This window comes from Triticum aestivum, chromosome 6B (genome assembly GCF_018294505.1).
Source record: "Triticum aestivum cultivar Chinese Spring chromosome 6B, IWGSC CS RefSeq v2.1, whole genome shotgun sequence".
Lineage (NCBI taxonomy): Eukaryota > Viridiplantae > Streptophyta > Magnoliopsida > Poales > Poaceae > Triticum > Triticum aestivum.
Window position 1 is genome coordinate 150,978,169 of NC_057810.1, and position 8,097 is coordinate 150,986,265.

At 44.1% G+C, this 8,097-nt stretch overlaps 1 long non-coding RNA gene across 1 annotated transcript; it reads right to left on the bottom strand.

The window, feature by feature from the left end:
* Positions 1–299: 299 nt before the first annotated feature.
* LOC123136286 (uncharacterized) lies at positions 300–1,182 on the bottom strand. The gene is made up of 2 exons (XR_006466743.1): positions 768–1,182; positions 300–664 (listed from the first exon to the last, which is right to left on the bottom strand). It is a non-coding gene; the product is annotated as an uncharacterized lncRNA (long non-coding RNA).
* Between the last annotated feature and the right edge of the window lie 6,915 nt (positions 1,183–8,097).

Sequence of the window (8,097 nt, forward strand, 5' to 3'; positions counted from 1 at the left end):
TTGCCTACTTCATTGTCAGAGTCTACCCAGTCTGAATCCCATTCACTGTCATCACTATCACTGTCATTGTCATTTTCATTGGGGATTTCTTCTTGTACCACAAGTTTCCTCCTGCTTCTTCTAAGCTCATGTCCAACATTTAGTCCCACTGGTGGAACACTGCTACTCCCTTCATTGCTGCTGCCTGCATGACATTGGTTCAATCTGCCTTTGTGAGCTTTCACCTTAAACCTGGGACTTCCTCTTATTCCACTGCTAAACCCATGAGATTTAGGGCTTAGTACAAGAGGTAGCTCAGGTGTACCACTAACATGAATATCATCCATTACATTGTCAAAGGCCATATCTTTGTGATCAACAAACAACTGAAACAACTGGAATTTTGGAACAACTGCTGTCATGTGCAAAGTGTCAGTGTCACAGTCCACAATCCGCAGTCCGTCGGCTAAATTCTTTCCAGGCAGTAACCAGTAAATAACATGCTTAGATTGGTCACTATATCCCAGTTGCTGCATAAAATCAGTGAGCCAGAGAGGAGACCATGTATCTACTTCGCAACCATCGAACAGAGCAACTTTACCATCGACATACGTCTTCGATCGGCCAAATCCGCAGAAAAATCCACCATAGTTGATTTCTACGGTAAAAACCTCCTCTTGTGCTCCTAGGTATCGAGGGATTCAGTCAAATACTACCATCGATTCGAGCTAAATCGAAATCCACGGAAAAAGAGGATCGAGGGTTAGGGTTATGGGCAACACACTGACCGTATCGTGGAGGAGGATCTCCAGGTCGCCGATGCACGGGCGCCATCCTAGCGGCGCCGCCGCCGGACAAGCGCCTACGATGGCCGCCTGCCTCTTCTCACCGGACCGCCGCCGTCGATCTCCCCTGTTTCGCCAGAGCAGAGAGAGGTGGGGAAGAGGAGAGGAAAGGACTACGGCTGTGGAGAGATTAGGGTTGGGGGGCTCTTTTGAAAAAATGCACGGCTGGTCGTTATCCCTCGTGGGCCCTCGAGTCGACGTGGCAGCGGTCAACGCGCCACGCGAGCTGGTCAGCGGCGGACAGTCGAAATTAGGACCTCGGGTGAACAACTTAGAAAGATTTAGGACCCAGATGTGCATTTTGAAAGAATTAGGACCCAGTCGACACTTTTGGGAAAGAATTAGGACCGCGCTTGCATTTTACTCTTCTTGTATCATGAGGGCAAGGGTGTCAAAGGTGCTGTCAAGTGATCTCAGCAGTGTCTTGACGATTTCATGCTTGGTGATCTCAGTGGCGCCAAGAGCTTGAAGCTCATTTGTGATGTCAGTTAGACGATCAAACGTGAGCTGGACATTTTCATTGTTGTTTCTCTTGAAGCGATTGAAGAGGTTGCGAAGAACACTGATCCTTTGATCTCTCTGTGTTGAGACGCCTTCATTAACCTTGGATAGCCAGTCCCAGACTAGCTTTGACGTTTCCAGAGCACTCACACGGGCATACTGTCCTTTGGTCAGATGACCACATATGATGTTCTTTGCAGTAGAGTCCAGTTGAATGAACTTCTTGACATTAGTGGGGGTGACACCTTCACCAGTTTTGGGAACGCCGTTCTTGACGACATACTAGAGATCGACATCAATGGCTTCAAGATGCATGCGCATCTTATTCTTCCAATAGGGATATTCAGTTCCATCGAACACCAGACAAGCAGCGGAGACTTTGATTATCCCTGCAGTCTACATAGCTGAAACTCCAGGTGGTTAAACCGAATCACACAGAACAAGGGAGTACCTTTCTCTGATACCAATTGAAAGTGCTAGTATCGACTAGAGGGGGGTGAATAGGCGATTTTTATGAAAGTCTTCAAAACTTAGAAGTTTCGAAGACAAACAACAGAAATGACCTAGTTGATATGCAGCGGAAGATAAACTACAACAAGCAAGCCATAGTCAAGTAAGCAATATCATTAATGTACGAAGACTAATAGCAGCTAGGTAGTAAGGATCGGGATGGAAGATAGTATGAAGCCAATCAACAATAGTAGTCAAACACTGAAGTCAAACAGATAAGACAGATAAGCAATGACTTCACGAAGACAAACTCAAAGTAAAGGAGGGAAGGGATAGAACCAGTCACTTGTTGAAGACACAGGATTTGTTGGACCAGTTCTAGTTGCTGTGACAACTGTACATCTGGTTAGGGAGGCTGAGATTCAACTCAGAAGACCGTGTCTTCACCTTATTCCCCTTGAGCTAAGGACACCTAGTACTCGCCCAATCACTCTGGTAAGTCTTCAAGGTAGACTTCCAAACCTCCACAGACTTCGTTCACCCGGAAATCCACAATGACCCTTGGATGCTCAGAACGCGACGCCTAACCGGCTGGAGGATTCACAGTCCTCAAGTGTAATAAGTCTTCAGGTCACACAGACAGAAAGACTTCACTAATGCCTAACACTCTTTGGCTCTGGGTGTTTGGGCTTTGTCCTCGCAAGGATTTCTCTCTCTCAAATGCTTCGAGGTGGGTTGCTCTCAAACGACAAAAGCCGTGCACTAACTCTGAGCAGCCACCAATTTATAGTGTAGGGGGTGGGCTATTTATAACCATAAGGCAACCCGGCCCGATTTGTCCGAAATGACCCTGGGTCACTAAGGAACTGACACGTGTTCCAACGGTCAGATTTCAAACACACGCGGCAACTTTACTTGGGCTACAAGCAAAGCTGACTCATCCAGCTCTGGATAAGATTTGCTCTCATTGTCTTCGCTCGAAGACATAGGATTTGGGTTGAGCATCACTTCAGTCACTCTGACTTAGTTCACTTGGACCCCACTTAACAGTACGGTGGTTCCTATGACTCAACAAAGAAGAAAAGGAAACAACGAAACCACACAGTCTTCGCGCTCCATAGTCTTCACGCAATGTCTTCTCATGTCATAGTCTTCAATATGAATATCTTCTCATACCACCATTGTCTTCAATGTCTTCATACATTTTTAGGGGTCATCTCCGGTAGGTAAACCGAATCAATGAGGGACACTACCTACGTTATCCTGCAATTCTCACAAATGCATTAGTCCCTCAACCAACTTTGTCGTCAATACTCCAAAACCAACTAGGGGTGGCACTAGATGCACTTACAGAATCTTCCTGTGAATGTCATCATGACACCACCAACGAAGAAGGCAAACCCCAGACCTATGGCTTCATATGGCCCAAAGGCTTCATACAGATACAGGACTCACCTGAGTCACCCTAACTCCAATGTTTTGCAGGGAAACCATACTTAGACTTATGAATATGAGCGTGTGTCTTCAAACCGCTATGTTCATAGAACTAAGAACTTTTCTGCTTATTCATATGAGTATCATTCATCTCCTGCAAGGCTATTTGCTAGGGCTCCAAAGCCAAAATTCTCAGATGCTGCACTTAGACTCATTGCTTCTAAGCCACCCCTGAAGATGTGGGTGGTGAAGAAGAATTAACTTTCTTTTGCAGGGAAAGGTCTCCATCCTGTAATCAAAGGCGTCCAATGCTATTGCTCGGGACCTAAAACACATTAAGGGATGCATGATAAAATGATCTTGCTATGAATTTCACATGTGAATTGCTTATCAGTCACACTATGAGTCCTAACCTTGATCTATGTTGTGATAATCCTAGTGTGCGTCAAATGCTTATGCTTCACAACACTCTTTGTGAAGCCTATCCTCCTAATTGCACTGTAGGGTATGACACCCCATGCTTCAGAATGGATTATGGATAGCGGATGCACTAATCATATGACTGGTGATCGAAGTCTTCTCATGGACTCAACCTTACGTCCATCAGACAAGAGTCACATCACATTTGCTGACACTGGTAAAAGAAAGGTATTGGGTCTAGGTAGAGTTGCAATCTCAAAGGATCAACACATGGATAAAGTGATGCTTGTTGAATCCCTTGGTTTCAACTTAATGTCTGTCTCAATGCTTTGTGACTTGAACATGATTGTGCTATTCGGAAAATACCGTTGCCTTGTACTAATGGAATCTGACAAGTCTCTAGTCTTTGAAGGGTATCGGAAAGATGATCTATACATGGTAGATTTCTTAGCAGGTCCACAGCTTGTCGTATGTCTTCTTGCAAAAGCTTCAGAATGCTGGCTCTGGCATCGGAGGCTAGGGCATGCTGGCATGAGGAACTTACACACACTCGTCAAGAATAAGCATGTCATAGGCATCAAGGGTGTCAAGTTCAAGAAGGATCATTTGTGTGGTGCCTGCGAAGCTGGAAAGATGACTAGGGCCAAGCACCCCTCGAAGACAATCATGACAACATCTCAACCCTTCAAGCTGTTACACATGGACTTATTTGGACCTACTCACTACTCCACCCTCACAACAACAGCTTGTCTCTATGGCTTCGTCATTGTTGATGACTACTCAAGATATACATGGGTGCACATAATTCTCTACAAAACTAAAGTGCAAGATGTCTTCAGACGATTCGCCAATCGAGCCATGAACAATTATGGCGTCAAGATCAAGCATATCAGAAGTGACAACAGCACTGAGTTCAAGAACACCGGACTTGATCTTTATCTGGATCCAATGGGAATCACTCATGAGTTCTCTGCTCCATACACACCTCAGCAAAATGGCATCGTAGAGCGCAAGAACATAACCCTCATTGAGTTGGCTCGAACAATGCTCGACGAGTACAAGACACCAAGAAAGTTCTGGCCTGAAGCTATTGATACATCATGTCACATCATCAACCGTGTTTACATCCATAAGCTTCTGAACAAAACATCCTATGAGCTCCTTACTGGCAAGAAGCCAAATGTCAGCTACTTCAGAGTATTTGGAGCTAGATGCTGGATCAAGGATCCCCATCACAAGTCAAAATTTGCACCTAAAGCTCACGAAGGCTTCATGCTCGGTTCTGGAAAGGACTCGCACTCTTATAGAGTCTTCAACCTCTATCTCTACAAAATCGTCGAAACTATGGACGTGCGATTTGATGAAACCAATGGTTCACAAAGAGAGCTCCTGCCAAGTACACTAGATGAAGCTCCACCCAGCAAATCTATCAAGCTGATGGGAACTGGTGAAATCATGCCTTTTGAAGCACAGCCTGAAGAGGAACTTATCATTTCTACACCTAACCAACCTGAAGACAATGCTCAGACTGAAGACAATCCTCCCAATGATGACAATGATCAGCAAGAGCAAGGTCTTCGTCCAGTTCATCCTCGAGTTGCAAATGAAGTACAAATTGAGAAGATAATTGATAGCATCAATGCACCTGATCCACTTACTCGCTCAAGAGCAACACAGTTAGCAAATTTCTGTGGGCACTTTTCCTTTGTGTCTATCAGAACCCATGAAAGTTGCTAAAGCCTTTATGGAACCTGAATGGATACAAGCTATGCAAGAAGAACTTCAACAGTTCAAGGTGAACAATGTTTGGGAACTTGTCAAGTGTCCTGACCCTCGCAAGCATAACATTATTGGCACAAAATGGATATATCGAAACAAGCAAGATGAGCATGGTCAAGTCGTCAGAAACAAAGCATGTCTTGTGGCTCAAGGATATACTCAAGTTGAAGGAATTGACTTCGATGAAACATTTGCTCCTGTGGCTAGGCTTGAAGCTATTCGCATACTGGTAGCCTATGCTAACCACCACAACATCTTGCTATATCAAATGGATGTGAAGAGTGCATTTCTCAACGGCAAGATTGAAGAAGAAGTATACGTAGCTCAACCACCTGGCTTTGAAGATCCGAAACATCCTGATATGGTGTACAAGCTAAACAAAGCACTGTATGGCCTCAAACAAGCTCCTCGTGCTTGGTATGATACGATCAAAGACTTCCTGAAGAGCAAAGGCTTCAAACCTGGATCCCTCGATCCCACACTCTTCACGAAGACATATGATGATGAACTGTTTGTGTGCCAAATTTATGTGGATGACATTATCTTCGCCTGCACTAACCAGAAGTATAGTGATGAGTTTGGATACATGATGCAAGAGCAATATCAGATGTCCATGATGGGTGAGCTGAAGTTCTTCCTTGGTCTTCAAATTCGTCAGCAAAGGAATGGCATCTTCATATCTCAAGAAAAATACCTCAAAGATTGTCTGAAGAAGTTTGGAATGGAAGATTGCAAAGGTTACACGACACCAATGCCAGCCAAACACCATCTGGGTTCCAATGACAATGGTAAAGAGTTCGATCAAAAGGTATACCGCTCCATGATTGGTTCTTTACTTTATCTATGTGCATCTAGGCCAGATATTATGCTTAGTGTTCGCATGTGTGCTCGATTCCAAGCTGCACCAAAGGAATCGCATCACTTAGCTGTGAAGCAAATTCTTCGATATTTGGCTTACACCCCAACACTCGGATTATGGTATCCAAAGGGCTCAAATTTTGATTTGGTTGGATTATCGGATGCTGATTATACTGGTGACAAGGTGGATTGCAAGTCTACACCACGCACATATCACTTTCTGGGACGATCACTTGTCTGTTGGTCTTCAAAGAAGCAGAAGTGTATATCACCTCTCAACTGCTAAATCTGAATACATTGCTGCTGGATCTTGTTGCGCTCAGCTTCTATGGATGAAGCAATCTCTCAAGGACTATGGCATCAATCTGCAACAAGTACCTCTCTTCTGCGACAACGAAAGTGCCATCAAGATTGCCAACAATCCAGTCCAGCACTCGAAGACAAAGCACATTGAAATTCATCATCACTTTCTCAGAGAACATGTCATGAAGAAAGATATTGACATCATTCACGTCAACACTGAAGAGCAACTGGCAGATATCTTCACAAAGCCCTTGGATGAGAAAAGGTTTTGCAAGTTACGGTGTGAGCTAAATATCTTGGAATCCTCAAATGTCCTGTGATCAGGCACACATCCTAACACTTATGCATGTTGATGACTTAGATGTGCAACACACGAAGTAAAGTATATCTTCAATCAATGAAGACTTACATTCTGAGTGTGAATACATTAACGTGGAATTTGACTTTGGAGTGCCACGATAATTGTGCGCTGTGTCTGGGTCTAATACTTCCTATACGGTGGGTAACGCCACCACAAAATTTCTCTGTTTGAAGTGTTTCACTCATGGCGTTATTTTTGCAATGTCTTCGCATTTGGTTTGTCTTCTATTTCAATGTATCTTCATGATTCTCTTCACTCTGTTGATTTGATTGCTTTCTGATATATATACTAGTGTTCTGTCCTCTACAGCATTCACTTATAGCTATGTCTTCCTAGTTGAATCTTTTGAACTAAGTGAATGTGATCGGACCCTAATCTCTCTATGCTTCCTATCTCAAGCTCTATCTGTCCAAATCATATGCATTCTATTGAAACTGTCGAATGTCTTCTCGGTGTCCTAGTCAGCAGAAGACACAGAGACAAACATTAAGTCTGTTTTAAATGATTCATCCTTATTGTTTGAAATTCGGAGAAACCGGAACGACCATCCGACAAACCTGGCGGGCGTGGGAACGTGGGACAACTCTGAGTATGTTGCATGCTTGCCACGTGCCCCTCAGATGTGAACCGCTAGGGGCACCTGCGTAATTGCGTTGTACCGCTCACTTCCTTATAAATACATGTCCCATGCGGTAAAGAAAACCTTCTTCCACCTCTCCACCTCGTCAAAACCCTAGTGCCACCGCTCGACGACGCCGGCGACGAAGTGCTTAGCTGTCGCAACTTCTCCGATGCCGTCCTCACTCCGGCCGCGGACATCGTCCTCTCCGCCGCCGCCGTAGATGTCCTCCGTCGCCAAGTTAGGGCACGGTGGATTGAACTACTCGGTCTCCTATTCATCCCGTCTAGCAGTTCTTCGTGTGGTAAATATAACTCTATTTTTACCATCTTTTTTATCTTCAAAGATTCATCATATTTACCAAAATTGGTTTCTGCTTATACAATGTTAGATCTATTCTGTCTGCATCTCATACTACCTAGTATATTCACTTAAACTTCATATCTAGTTTGATTCCTCACTTGTACTTATTCACGGATTCGTACAAATCTGGAACCAACTCTCAACATATAAGTGAATATCTTCGCATCATGAGGTCAATGTCTTCA